Source organism: Apium graveolens, chromosome 9, assembly GCF_009905375.1.
Source record: "Apium graveolens cultivar Ventura chromosome 9, ASM990537v1, whole genome shotgun sequence".
Classification (NCBI taxonomy): domain Eukaryota; kingdom Viridiplantae; phylum Streptophyta; class Magnoliopsida; order Apiales; family Apiaceae; genus Apium; species Apium graveolens.
In genome coordinates this window covers 225,560,471-225,578,422 of record NC_133655.1, presented here as the reverse complement: position 1 = coordinate 225,578,422, position 17,952 = coordinate 225,560,471, and positions in this window count along the sequence as shown.

Here is a 17,952-nt window from a genome sequence, read left to right as displayed (position 1 = left end):
TACATATATGTTTTGTTCTTCTATGACAAACCTCTATAGTTCAGAGGTAGATTCCAAGCCAGATATTTTATGGCAATAAAATTTTTTATGAATATACAATTCTCTTCAGTTCGTTCTTTTCTCTTCTTTTTATTTCATGTAATCTGAGAAGAACAACCCTTCCAGAAAGGGGAGGTATTGCCGAATGACTATCTATCTGTGTGATAGAAGCCTAGTAGGATACCATCTATTGTTTAATTGCTTGTCAAGTACTAAAGGCTGGCCACCTTCTGTACTAACTATGCAATAGGACAAGTGTTCGTGATCATAGTGATCTCTCAACAAATTCCTTTACTTCTATTTGATTGATCAAATTCCGGAAAATAGAAACAACTGAAAAAGGAGTAATAAAGTGGTGGTAGTATGCGGAATGGGAACACGTTCGTGATACTAAGGTTGATGTGGTTATTAAAAGGTTATAGAACGCTAACGAGCAAAAGTATAACCAGTATAATATTAGGAACGGAAGGTAGTAGCGATTACGAACTCGAAAAGAGTGGGTATTGAGAAGCAAAAGTTCTAATGCTAAAAGCTATAATGAGAGTCTGTGCAATAGACTTGAAAGAATTTGGAATGATCATTTAACGCGGTTGAGTTTTCTTACGATAATAGATCATATGTCAGTATTGAGGTATCGCCTTATGAGATCCTTGAGGGAAGGCAATGTCGATCTCCCTTATGTTAGGATGAAGTTGTAGAGCGCAAGATGCTCGGACCCGCAGTAGTCCAAAGGACCAAGGATATGATAGATCTAATCAGAGGACGTATGGTAGTAGCCCAAGATGGTCATGATAAGTATGTTGATTTGACACGAAAGGATAAAGAGTATGAAATAGGGGACCTAGTAATGTTATAGGTATCCCTTGGAAAGGATTGATGAGGTTCGGAAAGAAAGGAAAGCTAAGTCTATAATTTGTTGGACCCTTGGATATATTAAGACGTTTGGGAAGTTAGCATATGAGCTAGCCCTAACCCAGAACATGTAGCAGGTCGTAACGTGTTTCACGTATCAATGTTAAGGAAGTGTAATTCAGATGCCAGATAAATAGAGGCACATGAGCGCATAGATATGCAACCCGACGTAACCTATATGGAGCAACCAGGAAGGGTTATAGAGTGAAAAGGAACAAGTGCTTAGGAGAAGGATTATCAAACTAGGCAGAGTTTGGTGGTAGAACCACAATGTGGGAAAATTGACTCGAGAGTTAGAAAGTGCAATGCTAAGAGAGTATCCCTATTTATTTTCAATTTGATTCCGGGACGGAATCCTTTTAAGGAGGGGAGACTGTAATAACCCCAATTTTTGGAAATTTTTGAAACCCTTATGAATAGTGTTTTTGCTGAATGAGAAAACTGTTCATGCCACGCTATGTAGGGGTTCTGTTATTGATCTTATGGGATATTATTAGTACTCTAGGTGGTATATAAGTGTATGTAAAGATCGTCAGAATCCAATTCCGAACACTTTGATTTTTCCCGGAAATCCACAATATACGGAGAGAATTGAGTATAAGGTAACAGGATAAAAAGGATTTAAATTAAAGGATTATAAGAGAGGATCATAAAAGGAATACAATGTATTGAGAAAGGTTAAGGGGACCTAAGTAATAAGATCCCGGGTATGATCCTTCAAACGATAAATGAAAGCGAAAGTTAAGCGAACCGTATAACAGATCAGCGGTCATTAGGCAACGATTAGGAAGTTAATCAAAGGGATTAATGGGAATGATGTCATCCAACCAATAGAAAGAAGACAAGGAAGGAAGGATGACATCATGAGGATGAGGTAAGCATGACATGGGAAGGAAGGAGGTGTGGTTGAATAAGAACCACACAAATTCAAGGGCAAGGTAGTAATTTGCTAAATCAAATACAAATCAAGTCAACCAAGCCAAGTAAAAATCATTTCCATCAAAAAATCAAAACAACCAAGGCATGAGTTCATCTTGCTCACGGCTTTTTAGCATTTTCAAAGCATAGATTTTTCAAAATCAAAGATCAAAGCTTCCTAAATTGGTAAGAAAATTCCCTAATCATCTTCATGCTTAGTTATGGCTATATCATGAGTTTAAGCCATTAATTCTTTCTCTAACTTCTTCATTTAATCAATGAAGAAGACAATGAATAGTGTTTTCAAGATTTTTAACTTGAAGTTTGTCTTGTTTTCTTGAAGATCCAAGCTTTCTTAAAACTTCTCCAAGCTTCTTAAGGCTTCCTAGCTCCACCCACCACTTCAAGGAAGGTATACCATTTCCAAACCCTAGGTTCATATATATTATAAGGTGATTTTGATGAGTAGGATGTTATTGTAGCTTGTTGTTATGATTTAGAGTTTGAGATTTGGTATGGTAGTGAAATGGAATGGTAATTATTGTGGTTTTGATTTAAAAGAACTTAAGAATGATTAAAGTAAAGTTTAAGCATAAGTATGAATGGTTAAATTGAATTGGTTGGGGTTGTGATGATGTGATAAGGATGGAGGATGGTTGTATGTTGGATTTGAGGTTGATTTGGGTTGTTTGTGAATGGGTTAAAATTTGGAAATCACGTAAACATAGCCGTCGTAACGTCCGATTTTCTTTGGACTGTTTTTGTGCATAGCATTAGGACCCGAGAACCCCCTGCTAGATTGTGACCACTGCCATGTTTAGATAGCTCATGTTACGAGCTTCGTTTTGATATGTAGTTCGTCCGATTCCGATTTACGGTTTAGGAGAAACGACCGTTTCAAGTAACGGCGTTTCGCGGACGAAACTTTTTCCCTCGCCTTACTTTGGAATGTAGGTTAAAGACCAAAAAGGGTGAATTAATGTATGAAACATTTATGGTAAGTGTGTTAGGCAGTTGGTAAGTCATTCGCGAAGGAATCGCTTTAAAACTCGTAAAGGTTAAATTATTAAAAATGGTGGAGCCGAGGGTACCCGAGTGACTTAAGCGAATCAGTGAGCGCAAAACAAGCGTTAGAGTCTAAGTTAGTTAAAGTATAGATTTACAAGTGACTTTGGTTTAATTCCAACTTACTTGTTGTTTATAGGTTACCAGACTCGTCCCGAGCCATTCGTAACCCAAGTCGCTCAGGCAAGTATTCTATCCGTTATACTGTTGTTGTGATGAATACACTTGTATATGCATTATCTTGCGATAGATGCATGTTGGTTATTTAGCAAATTCTTGCGATATATTGTAGCATGTGATATGGTATATATGCATGCCTGTTTCATATTTTTGAAATATATATCTGTTGGTTCAGTTGATAATACCTATGCTAGAGGATAGCGGTATCTTGCATACACCCTTAGTATAGGGACCCAAAGGTGAAAATATTTTCTAAAACCGGGAGTCGAGGATCCCGAGTAGAGTTTATATGGATATGGATATATATATATATATATATTTATATATATATATGGTTATAGTTTTTCCAAACTATTAATCGAATAAGGTTTATTCGATAACTTTAACTTTATTTTATTATTGAATATTATTTCGAATATTATTCGAAGGCGTATGACTCCTTTTATTTATTTATTTGAATATTATTTGAATATTCATTCGAGGGCTTATGACTCTTTTATATTATTTATTGAATATTATTTGAATATTCATTCGAAGGCTTATGACTCAGTTTATATTATTTATTGAATATTAATTGAATATTCATTTGAGGATCTATGACTCCGATTATTTGCTGAAATATATTCTTTATTTTATTAAAGAATAAGGTGTTAATAATCAAACTTATTTTCGATTATTCAAATAAAGATAATACTTTCATATAAGTATATCTTTGGTTATTTAATACTCGTTTCAAGTATAAATTTTAATACTTCTACTTCAATTATTTTTATAAAGACTATTCTTCATGGGAATATTATTTAATTAATAATATTCAGATATTTTCTAATATTCTGGGGACTGATTTACTTCATTAAATCAGCCTTACTCCAAACACTCTTTAAAGTGTTTTCGAGTCTTCAAAATGGTTTTTAAAAGTCAGAGCGGATCCCAAAACTCATTTTTATATTTAAGATCTTCCTTTTTAAAGGGGATTTAAATACCCGCTCAAAACCTGGGAAATCCGGCTCTGTGGTGTATTTTATATTCGCAACAAGGTTGCAGATTTGGTAAATGAATTGATTACTTGCCCAAAGTTCGGGAAGTAAGCCCCTCTCATTGAGTCGGCATAAGCGACAGGCCGAGGTACGGTCTATTATTGTGTAAGTGGCTCAGTGGGAGTCCATCAAATGCATAGGTGGCTGAGTGGCAGTCCAGCATAGGTCTTAATTATGACCAGGGTGATGACCAGTGGGGAATTCGTCCATCTACTAGTAGAAAAGGTTACTTATTGGTATCTTTGCCTGATCAGCGAGATATCGGGTTTATGCCAAAATTCTTTTCCTTTCCAAAATTCATTGGATGTTTCAAACTCTGTTCATACTTTACATAACAGAGGTTCCAGGAAATGTTTAAAGGGGTATATATATGAGGATATATATATACCGGGACTAAATAAAGCATCTCATAACTTTTTCATTCAATAATCTTTCAAAGATTGAATCTATTCAAGTCTTATCTTGTGGTCTCATCAGTGGGATGAACTTTTGAAACTGATTATAACTTGAATGGTGGTAGTTCAAGTAGTATTGGGAAAGATATAAGTATATTGGGGTATTTGGTAACCTCATCTTTTAAACTTATATCTAATTAATAATTTTCTTATGAATGACAAAGATTTTCAGAAAAACGTTGAGACAAGGTTAGATATATGAGATCACCTTGCAATGATATTTTTATACAGTTATACACTGGGATTTTGTGTATATTATGCATGGAAGAGGACTTCCAATATTTTGAAAAGTATATATGTATATATACTGAATATTTTGCGACTTCATCGCATTAAGATATCAAACTTGGTTCATTTCTTCTGACCAAGACTTTCATGAGTACTATGAGAAGGCTCATATACTATTAAGTATATACTAGTAATTATCTTACACACGATAAAAGATTCTAGTAAGTATCCATTTAGATACTTATATTATTGTTATCACTATATATTATCTTGCGAGCTGTAAGGCTCACTCTTGCTTTATTTCTTCATCACACAACAACAGTTAGGAAAGATGACCAGACTCCAGCAGACCCAGCGCAAGCGCGTGGGAAGCGTCCCGCGTCTTCCCGATGATGTTGTGGCTGCTATAGCTGCAGAGGTAGATCTATTGGTAGATCAGGCATTCTATTTTTGAGAATCAAATTATGTATAATTATAACTTGTGGCAGATAATGGCAATTAATTGTAAATTATCAAGTAATCGTTTTGGGTTGTAATAATTTTAAATTGTGGATTCAAAGACTTGTACTTATTTCAATTTCATCTCTGAGACTATAACGGGTTGTGGTGTGTGTTAGTGTGGGGTCACAGTATGAGGTTATTTATTATTAATTAAGTGAAGTGATATTGTGGAAAGAAAGACCGTGACAACCCGGATCCCCGACCCCGGATCTGGGGGTGTTACAAGGCCCAAGGTAAAGGCCTGGTTTAGAAAAGGCCCAGGGTCAAAAATAAAGTACCCATAAAAGAATTCAGGCCCAAATCTTAGGCTCAAATTTGAGATTGGAAAAAATCCAGCCCAGACTTAGGGCCCAAATCAAATATATGGAGTCACAGAAAGTAATATATCCCAAATTCCAGACCCAATTCGATCAGGTTTCATGTTGTATTCATCGTCGAATTAGTTGAGATCGAAAAGGATTCGACCAAGGCTAGAAAAGGAGGTTAATTCGGTCAAAAATATTTATCAAGACCAAAATGTTCCTGAGGAAATAATCATGCCCAGTTGACAACCCAAGTGTTTGAAAAGCCTTGTATGAATCCCACTTGATTTTTAGGAAAAAAGGATGAAAAGAAGCCCAGCTAAATTTTTGGCCCAAATTGAAAGCCCAGAGTTGGGAGCCCAATTGAAAGGCCTCTGAAGCCCAATAAAAAAGAAGCCCAGTTAAAAACAAAAGTTAGCCCAAAAAGAAACGAGCCCAGTAAAGGGCCTATATAATTGATGTGGGAGGCCCAGGGATAAGGCCCACTAAATTAAGGCCCAAAGATCAGCCCAGTTTTAAGGGCCCAAATCCATGTGTATATTCCTGACCTGTTCGACCAGAAAACACAAAGAAGTCCTGGTCGAATTGCTTGAGGTCGAAATCCTGTCGATCAGGGTAAATAAAGGCCTTAATTCGACCAGGACCAGGACCAATTCGACCAAAAAGTGTGAAGAATTCCTGGTCGAAATCCTCGAGCTCGAAATATCGTCGACCTGGGCATCTAAAAGGGGGCTAATTCGGTCAAAAATGGAATCTTGACCGAAATAGAAGTTTCCTACTCGAAAATTCCTGGTGGAAATATTTCAAAAAAAAAAAAAAACAAAAAAAGGGAAAAAATCCTGGCCGAAATTCGACCAGGACTTCTGCTCGAAATACTCCTGCTCGAAAGGCTGTCGACCAGGACAATATGGAGGTTAATTCGACCAGGATCCTGGTCGAATGGATTCCTGGTCGAAAATTGTATAAAAAAAAAGGAAGAAAAAATGAAGAAAAAATGAAGAAAAAAGGAAGAAAAAGGGAAGAAAAAATTCTGGAAAATTACAAAGAAAAATAAGGAAATTCCTTAAATAATTTCTGAAAAATGTTAATATTTTCAGAAATAAGGAATAAATCCAGAAAATTAAAGGATAAATCTCAGAAACTAGGGAAAAAATCCAGAAAAATAAGGAAATTCCTTAAATAATTTCTGAAAAATGTTAATATTTTCAGAAATAAGGAATAAATCCAGAAAATTAAAGGATAAATCCCAGAAATTAGGGAAAAAATCCAGAAAAATAAGGAAATTCCTTAAATAATTTCTGAAAAATGTTAATATTTTCAGAAATAAGGAATAAATCCAGAAAATTTAAGGACAAATCCCAGAAATTAAGGGAAAAATCCAGAAAATAAGGAATAAATCCAGAAAATTTAAGGACAAATCCCAGAAATTAAGGGAAAAATCCAGAAATTAAGGATAAATTCCAGAAAATTAGGGAAAATCCCAGAAAATTAGGGAAAAATTCCTGGAAATTAAGATGATTTCTGAATAAAAGGAAGATTCATTGTAAATGTGTAGGTCGCTCCACACTTTACGCAACCTGTAAGGGAACGAGTAGATTTAACTTCTGCGAAACCTAATCAATGTTTCCCAAAAATTGGGGGGCAAATGATAGGGGTAAATAAATCGTGATAGTATAATTAAATACTGCAAGGTATGGGCTGCTAGGCCCAATAAAAAGATATGTGATACTCAGACCGGAAAGGTTAAGCCTGATGGGCTAGATCAGGCCTAATGAAGGCCCAAAAGCCCTGATTATTAATTAATTTCGTAATTGATTAATAAGGGAAAAATCAGCTATTGAGAAGAGTCCTGAGAAGGATATAAATCCTTATAGATTAGCCTCAAGGGGACCTAAAAGGATAAGGAATCAGTTTCCTACTATCTAGGACTCCAAAGTCCATTCTAATTATGAGACTTGCCCACCAGGTCTCCTATACCAAGTCCAATTCTAGGACTCCCAACATCTATATAAGGGGTCTCACCCCACAAATCAGAACTACGTTTTTTGGCTTGATTCTCTAATTCATAGAGATACGTAGGCATCTCGTAAAGGCAGAATTAAGCTACGAAACACGAGAACAACCATTAAAGGCCTTGAGCTCCTGAATCTTAGCAATAAATACAACAATTATATATATTAGTTTTTAATCCATAACACCTGGCATCTATTAAATGTTTTGATAGAATTGCCTTGACCTGGTTGTGTCTTGCCTGTATATTTATTATGTTGGCAGTGGCCTATTGCGATTTCGAGTTCTCCATCTCGGGAGAATCCTTCTGATTCGGATAGCTCAGATTCTGAGAGACCCCCTGATGCTGTTACTGAGGAGACCCCTATGCCTCCTCCCCCAGTTCCTTCTTTTGTACCTCGAGACATCCCTGGATCTGGTCCTCGTCCCCGTTGTGTACGTAGGTCTGTGTCTGCTGTCAGGGATTTCCCTCCCGGCTGCGGTCCCAGTTCTTCCATGATGAGACCTCCGGTACCTCCTGTGGCCCCTAGTGGTACTTCTTCACCGATCCCTTACCATGTCCATAGGGCGGTGAATACTTCCTTTATCAGAGAGCAGAGTCCGGAGTTTGCTGCTCAGTTGGACCAGGTACCTATTGCCCCATTTTAGGGTATTTCTGCCCCTTCCCCTGAGGTGCGAGCCCGTGTGCGAGCATTGACCCAGATGGTTGTAGAGAGGGCTAGATCTGTTGATCGTTTCATTAGCTCAGAGTTCAGAGTGGTGCAGTATCAGGACCTAGTGAACTGGCTAGTATTTGAGCTAGGTTCCATTGATGGCAGTGGTAGTGGCTAGACAGAGTTGCAGCAGAGAGATGCAGAGCTCAGAGTGACTTCTATGAGTTCTGTAGTTGTTTATCTTGTATATGTACTTTATGTTGTGATAGTTTGTAGTAGGCGAGGCTGTTATGACAGCCAATTTTGGTGTGTATTCGGATGGTTCTTTTTAGTTGGATTTTCAGTTGTACTGGTTGGATTCTGTTGATTATTATATTTCAGCTGCTTTATTTTATTGTTCAGTTTTTATATATATATGGTGGGTTGCTATTATTGTTGTTATTATTATTGCTGATAATGTTGCTGGCATTTTTAGATTATAATCATTCACTCAGGACAGATCCAATTATAATGGGGATGAGAATATTGTCTTAGTGGCAACGCTCTCCTGATGCATAAATATAAACTGCCGGAGCAATCCATTTTCTTATATATGACTGTTATGTTTCAGGAGATGCCACCAAAGAGAAACTCTCAGCCCAATAACGGATCTGTGGGGGATCCTTTCTTGAGTGACATGATGAACTTGTTGCGTCAGCAGTCTATACAGCTGGCCCAACAACAACAAGAATTCCAACAACAATAGCAACAATTGCAACAACAACAACAACAACAGCAACTCATACAATAACAATAACAACAAATCCAACAGCAGCAACTACAAATCCAGCAGCAACATGAGATAAGAGGGGCAAATCAGGATGTTAGTTTTAAGTCTTTTCAAGCAGTGAAGCCCCCAGAGTTTAGAGGAGAGGTGGATCCTGTTGCTGCCAGGATATGGTTGAAGGAGATGGAAAAGGCGTTCGCACTCACCAAGGTGAGTGAGAACTTAAAGACTGATTATGCTAGTTATTTTCTAAAGAATGACTCGAATTATTGGTGGGAATCTACGCGAGCCCAAGAAGGAGAAGGTCCAGTTCCATGGGCCAGATTTACAGAGTTATTTTTGGAGAAATATTTTCCGGACTGTCTCCATAGTCAAATGGAAGTGGAATTTTTTGAACTGAAACAAGGGGATAAAAGTGTCACGGAATATGAAGCAAAGTTTACGGAGTTGGCCCGTATAGCACCAGAATATGTGAGTTCAGAAGCCCAACAAGCGAAGCGGTTTCAGCAAGGGTTGAAGCCAGAAATAAGGAGTGGAGTTGTAGCCTTACAACTCAAGACATATACTTCGGTAGTTCAGGCTGCCCTAGTGATAGAGAGTGATCAGAAGTTAGCTGTAAAGGAGCAGGGTGAGAAGAAAAGGAAATTTGAAATTGGACCCGCTAGATCAGAATCAGGAATAGCGAGTCGGAAGTTTCAACGTTGGTTTGGATGGAATAAGAATAAGAGGTTCAAGAGGCAGGATGTTCCCCAGGCTAAACCCGGTACTACTTCAGTTAACTCTGCCCCGACGAGAATGAGTAAGCCAGTGGCTGATTGTAGGATGTGTGGGAAAAAGCACAATGGACAGTGCCGAGAGAATGTTAATTGTTTTAAGTGTGGACAGAAAGGTCACTATTCCACAGAATGTAAGTCTGAGATTCAAGGAGTTACTTGTTTTAGTTGCGGCAAAGTGGGACACATAGCTAGGAATTGTAAGTCAGTGACCCAAGGTAATGCGGGAAGGAGTGTGTCTCAAAGACCAGCAACCAGTACTGCGAGAGCTAGGACTTTTAAGATGACCCAGAAGTTTCCAGTTCATGACTCCGATGTGGTTGCAGGTACACTTACTCTTAATTCCGTACATGTTAAAGTTTTGTTTGATTCGGGAGCGTCAAATCTTTTATATCTGTGAATTGTGTGAATAAAATGCAATTGATGTTAGAAGACTTAGACGAACCTCTAACCATAGAAGTGGCTAATAAAGATAAAGTACCTGTAAAACAATTTTGTCCAAGATGTTTCCTCGAGATTTCAGGGTATATGTTCCCTGTTGACTTAATACCTTTCGAGTTGGGCGACTTTGATGTTATCTTAGGCATGGATTGGTTATCTTTACATAAGGCGAATATAGACTGTAAGAAAAAGAGAGTTGTTATGTACACCCCAGATAATAAAAGGATCAGTTACCAAGGGTAGAGGCAAGATAGGAAGTTCCTTTCAGTGATGCAAGCAAAAAGATTGCTGAGGCAAGGATGTGAAGCGTACTTGGCTCATGTAGTGGATACAAAGAAAGAGACCCCTATTTTGGATAAGATCCCTATAGTAAGAGAATTCCCTGACATTTTTCCAGAAGAGTTACCAGGATTGCCACCTGATTGAGAGATAGAGTTTTCCATTGATTTGATACCTGGAGCTGAACTAGTTTCTAAGGCTCCATACAGAATGGCCCCAATGGAAATGAAATAATTGGCTAAGCAACTTCAGGAATTATTGGATAAGGGAGTTATTCGACCCAGTATTTCCCCGTGGGGTGCTCTAGTGCTATTTGTGAAGAAAAAGGATGGAAGTATGAGATTGTGTATTGATTACCGAGAGCTGAACAAGTTGACGATAAAGAATAAGTATCCTTTGCCGTGAATCGATGATTTGTTTGATCAGCTTAAGGGAGCATGTTACTTTTCAAAGATTAACTTAAGATCTGGCTACCACCAACTGAAGATAAAGCCCGAGGATGTCCCCAAGACTGCATTTAGAACAAGGTATGGCCATTACGAGTTTCTAGTGATGTCGTTTGGATTGATGAATGCATCAGCGGCTTTCATGGATTTGATGAATAGGGTATACAAGGAGTATCTGGATAAGTTTGTTATTGTATTTATTGATGACATCCTCATATATTCGAAGAATCCAGAAGATCACGCAGTGCATCTACAGATTGCCCTACAGAAGTTAAGATAAAAGCAATTGTATGCGAAGTTTTCTAAGTGTGAGTTTTGGCTGACGGAAGTTCAGTTTCTTGGTCATGTAATAAGTAAGGAAGGTATCAAAGTAGACCCAGTAAAGATCGAAGCCGTATCAAAGTGGGAGCGACCGAAGATACCAACGAAAATAAGGAGTTTCCTTGGATTAACAGGATATTATCGACGGTTCGTAAAAGACTTCTCGAAGATTGCATCCCCATTAACCAAGTTGACCAGGAAGAATGAGAAGTTCGTTTGGACGGAAAAGTGTGAAGAAAGTTTTCAGGAATTGAAGCGGAGATTAGTGACGGCTCCAGTATTAGCATTACCAGATGAGACGGGAAATTTTGTAATCTCCAGTGATGCTTCTTTGAAAGGATTGGGTTGTGTGTTAATGCAGCATGACAAAGTGATTGCTTATGCCTCCAGACAGCTAAAACCTCACGAGCAAAAATATCCAGTTCATGACCTTGAATTGGCGGCTATAATATTTGCTTTAAAGTTATGGCGTCACTACTTGTATGGAGAGAAATGCGATATTTACACAGATCATAAGAGCCTGAAGTACATATTCACGTAAAAAGATTTGAACATGAGACAGAGAAGGTGGTTGGAGTTGATTAAGGATTATAATTGTTCGATTAATTTTCACCCAGGTAAAGCCAATGTAGTGGCTGATGCCTTAAGTAGGAAGGAAAGGCTGAATATGATTAAGATTGCGGAGGAATTGGCACGAGACTTGGAAAGAATGGAAATTGAAGTTCGAGTACTTAATGAAAGTCAGGAGCAACTATATGAAGTTACTTTCCAGCCAACATTGATGGAAAAGATCAAAAGGTGTCAAGAAGGAGTTATGGAATAAGAGTTGGATACTTTGACAGGAGAAGAGTTATGTACTCAAAAAGATAGTCAAGGTTTGTATAGATTTTCATCCAGAGTTTGGATTCCTAATATAACGGAATTGAAGAACGAAGTATTGCAAGAAGCTCATAACTCTAGGTTTTCTATCCAGCCTGGTAGTACCAAGATGTACCAGGATTTGAAGAGAAATTTTTGGTGGCCAGGAATGAAGAAGGATATTGCCAATTGGGTAAGTAAGTGTCACGTGTGTCAAACGGTGAAAGCAGAGCATCAGCGACCGAGTGGATTGTTACAACCTTTGGAGATTCCCCAGTGGAAATGGGAAGAGATTGCTATGGATTTCGTAGTGGGATTGCCAAAGACGAGAGCGAATCACGATGCTATTTGGGTAATCATTGATAGGTTGACTAAGTCGGTGCATTTCTTTCCGATTAATGAAAGGTATTCGTTGGAAAGGCTAGTTAAGTTATACTTGGATGAGATAGTTACCAAACATGGAGTTCCTGTTTCTATAGTGTCGGATCGAGACCCGAGATTTAATTCCAGGTTCTGGACTAAATTCCAAGAGTGCCTAGGAACGAAATTGAATATGAGCACCGCTTATCATCCTCGGATGGATGGCCAAAGTGAGAGGATGATTCAGACCATAGAGGATATGTTGAGAGTCTGTGTTCTAGATTTTAAAGGTAATTGGGATGAGCACCTACCTTTGATTGATTTCTCGTATAATAACAGCTACCATGCCAGTATTGGGATGCCACCTTACGAAGCTTTGTATGGACGGAAGTGTAGATCACCGTTGTACTGGGATGAGGTAGGAGAAAAGAAAGTGTTAGGTCCTGAGTTGGTTCAGCAGACCAAAGATGCCATAATGTTGATTCAGAACAGGTTGGAAGCAGCTCAGGATAGATAAAGAAAATACGCAGATTTGCATAGGAAAGATATGGACTTTGAGATAGGAGCTCTGGTGTTACTAAAAGTATCACCTTGGAAAGGGTTAGTACGATTTGGTCAGAAGGGTAAACTTAGCCCTAGATTCATAGGACCCTTTGAGGTTTTGAAGAAAGTGGGAAAGGTCGCTTTTGAGATAGCGTTACCACCGCAGTGGCAGCACATTCATAATGTGTTCCACGTGTCTATGTTGAAGCCCTATGTCCCTAATTCGAATCAAGTCATAGAATACGAACCGATTGAGCTTCAACCAGATTTGTCCTATGTGGAACAACCGGTCCAAATCCTAGATCGTAAGGAACGAGTCCTTAGGAATAAATCGATTCCTATAGTAAAAGTTTTGTGGAAAAATCTTCGAGTAGAAGAGTCTACTTGGAAATTAGAATCAGACATGCTTGATAAATATCCTCATCTGTTTAATTAAGTCAGATTCTGGGGACGAAATCTTTTTAAGGGGGAAAGGATATAACGACTCGTGTATTTTCATTTTATTTCTAATATTTGGAAGTGTAATAAAGATTTAAGTAAATAAATAAAATGTGTCTATTGAGTTTGGCAGCGGTTATTGATGTTATTTAATTATTTATGATTGCCGATATGTGGGATTGGAATTGTGTGATTTATTGGTGAGTTATATGATTTTATTTCGCTTGTAAAAGTGATTTATTTATAGTTTTAATTCCATAAATATTTGGGTTGTCTTTAAAATTGGATTTCTAATTTTATAATTTCAATAATTATTTTTAGGACTTTATAAAATTGAGAAATCAATATTTCGATAATTATTTAATTTTAAATGATTTTTTGAGTGTGTTTAATGCTAAAATCCATATTTAATTATGGAAATCTTTAAAAATCATGAAAATTACATTTTATTAAGTTCGTATTATTCTGAGAATTTTAAAATTATTTCGGGAATTTTTGGGATTTATTTTACCCGCGCGTTGATTCGTTTATTTGTTAAAAGCGGGTATAAATTATGTTTTAAAAATTAGTTTAAAATTTCTAAATTTACGTTTTTAGTTACTTCGGAATATTTATAATATTTTAAAGCTATTTTCGTAATTTTTGGAGGTTGTTTTATTCACACCTTATTTTGTTTAAATTCGAGTTTCGGGGCGAAACAGACTATCAAACCTTCATATTCATCCCAAACTCTACGTGTCAGCATTCAGTAAAATTAGTGCTACGTGTTGCAATTGGAGTAAAGGAGAAAAAATATTAATAATAAAAACAAAACACCCCCCCTTTCTCCCCGGCTTCACTCCACCATATCTCGATTGTCTCTCTCTCGTTATCTCTCATCTTCGTCTCTCATCCTCTCTTCTCCATTCACAGTTCTCTTCTCTCCTCCCTCCTGTTCTTTCGCCGCCCCTGTTCTTCCTTTTTCCGCCGCTTTTCGGTGAGCTTCCAGCCGGTTATTCCGGCGAGTTTCCTAGTTTCATCTCTGTGGATGCTTATATATATACATACAAGTTGTATGCGTATGTTTGAGTTGTGTGTGGTGGTTACCTTGTTTCCTGTTTTGTTGCTCTGTTCCGTTCTGGTGGTTCTGGTGGTGCGTGGTTTACACGCGCGGTTGGGTGTGTTTGTGCGCAGTCTGTGTGAAATTTTGTTATTATTTTACTAATTAATTTTAATCCCTTTTTATGCAGGAATTGTTTGATTAATATCCGTGATATTATTAATAATTCGTGCAGGAAATATTTTCGAATAATCGGTAGAATTTATTTGGATACCCGAATATTTCGGGCACCAGTAAATTTTGCCGCCGTACCGCGATGACTCGTTACGAGCGGACAGTGGACGGTGATGACGATGTTCTGAGTCCTAAATTTTATAAATAAATAAAATGATGATGTAAAATATTTTTGGACTTAAATAATTAATTGTGATTGGTGTTGGGATGTAAGTAATATTGTGGATTGTGTGATTGATGACGTCGATTGTAATCGACGGGTAGTCTTATAAATAAATAAGATGCTGCCAAAATTTCCTAAAAATATGTTCAAAAATATATGTATTTATACGTGTTACCCCTAACAATATTTCCGACTACGTGACTATGTGATTACGGGTTTATGTGTATAATAATAATACGAGTCGGGTTATCGGATTGAGTTGTAGAATTTGAGGATATCAAGCATGTCGGTGTAACTGAATAGGGTATTCTGTATTTGTAGATTCCGATCGAGTTTTCCCAGGATTAAAGTCAGCGTGAAAGCTACTTAAGGTTTTGTAAAGCGTTGCAAGGCAAGTACCCTGACCATTCTTTTATGGTTCAGTATATGTGAATAACTAAATGTTGTACTTTCGTAATGGAACATAAATGTTTTAAGTTACGTATCCCCCGTATTTGAAAATGTTGTTTAAAATTATGTTTTGGGGAAAAGTAACTTCTGAAAACACCTATCTCTAAATGTGATTTAAATGAAAAGAGGATTTGAATAGTGTGCTGTGACAAAATTGATTTTGAAAAGAGATAGGTAAAAGTGATGATTTTGAAAACTGGATTAAAACGATCAGATATGGGATACGTTGGGGGGCCAGAGTAGGCCTATTGAGGTGGCGTAAGAGGCTAATTCGGTTGCGCGCACTGTATAACCGATTAGTCCAGCAGGTCAGAGACCTAGCTAGTCTCTGAGTTCTGGAACAGGTAAATGAGATGGCAGTTGGAGCCATAAATGAGATGGCAGTTAGAGCCGTCTGGTGTTGATTGCCTGATCAGCTGTCTTCATATATCCATTATGTATCTGATTTGGTTTTGTTATAACCGTAAGGGTACGCATAGTTGATACGGTAATTTTACAAGTGTGACTAGCATGCTAAAATTGGACTCTGGTGTTTTTACAGCACATAGCTATGTTGTTTTGATGAATCATGCTAGTTAGTGACATCCAGTTTTTCTCTGATTTTATTGCATAATGTTGATATCATGATTACAGTTCTGTTCATATTATTGTTATATTACTGTATTATTCTGTTATTCATATTTTGGTACTGCTGAGCGATTATGCTCACCCTTGCAAACTGTTATGTATATTTTGCAGATGCCTAGAAGATCAGTCAGACCGACCTATGTTCCCGCCCCTATTGGACCCGGCTTCTCTGAGGTAGTTTGTATCGGGCCATGAGGTCTGAGGAGTTGCTGAATAAATTTAGAATGTGTTAAATATTGAATAAAGAGTTTGTAGTATTGAGAACCTGAATTATACTTGAACCTGGATCGGATCTTGGTTTGGGGTCAAGTTAGTATATTTTAATAATAATTCTATTGTTTATATTTTTTTTTGTAATTGTGTTTAGTGACGTCAACTCCTGAGCCCGGGGTTGAGGCCGTCACACTGCATTCTAGCGTTAACTTCAGAAATGACTTATCAAATAATGAACATATTAATATTATCAAGAAAAGGAAATTCTTATGTTTAAAAGAGATAAGAATAATGAGAATGGAGAAATAAATAAGAAAAGAAGTGGAATCAAAAGAATGATAAAGATTTTTTGTGAAATAATCCACAACATATATGCAAGTTATGAATGTCGGTTGTGCTAGAATTGATAGGAGAATGAGGTGAAGCACTGATAATCGGAGATAGGAATTCGTTCCAAGAATGCGTGTAAACAGGACAGATTACACAAAGGTATTAATGGGGAACGATTGGAGAAGCGCGTTGCAATGAATCTCAAGATGGAATTCTTTAGAACTAAAGTGAAGTCCTGGAGGTTCGAACGAAAGCTTTACAAAGATTACCTCAGGGAATAGGGTAAGAATTTCTCGTCGGATTCTGCACGGAGTCAAGCCGGTATCAAAAGCCCTGTATCGTATAACTCAATAGGGATGAAATAATGAGTGAAGGAAAACTTCAAAAATGTGGAATGAAAGAATAATAAAATGAAGAGTGTTTTGCGCTGTACACAAAAAGGATCATGAGAAAAAGAAGAATGGAGGTATGAAATTACGCATCAACCATCATAAATTGTAAACTTGAGGTCACCCTAAAGGCTGTGTTTAGAGTAAGGTATGGGCAGCATGAGTTCCAGTGATATGATGTACCCGTCATTTCCGAGGGTTAAACGAGCATTGTACCAGGAGTAATTAGATAGTGTAATTTTATTTATTGATAACATCCTCGCTAATTCAAGGACTAAGGAAGATCAAGATGAACGCCTGGAGATATGCCTGCGAAGAGTTAAATAAATAAATAAATAAATAAATAATAAAAATAAAATTGATAACAAAAAAATATATAAAAAATAAAAAAAAAAATATATATATAGCAACTATATTCTCAGCTTCAAAGGTATGAATTCTGGTTATAATTTATTATGAGCTACGATTGCTTGGTTAACTACCAACCAGGAAAGGTCCATTTAGGAACATATGTTTTAAATAGAAAGAAAAGAGTAAATATCATTAAGATTGTTGGGAAATGGTTAAAAGAATAGAAAAAGTTGGAAATTGAAGAATAGGTTTTGATCCGTCTTCTGGGTTATGCCGATACTTACTTTGTTATTAGATATCAAAGGTGGTATTAATACAGATGATTGATGTTGACTTCAGTATGGGACGTTGTAAGCATCAAAGTTCGTATTGATATCTAATTTGATATGACAACAAAATGAGTATTAGAACCAGGAGACCGGGTTTTGAATAAAGTTATGATTCATTCCGTTCCAAATTAATATTTCCTTTCAGATAGTAACAGATTCTCGCTCAATGAATATACTTGATGGTGATTGAAACGAAATCGAAGTATACCATAAAGTGGTGAGTTAAATGCAATTGTCGAGATTTTCCTTTACTTTTTAGTTTTTGAAATAGATTTAGAATGTTTCTAAGTATAAGACTCCAT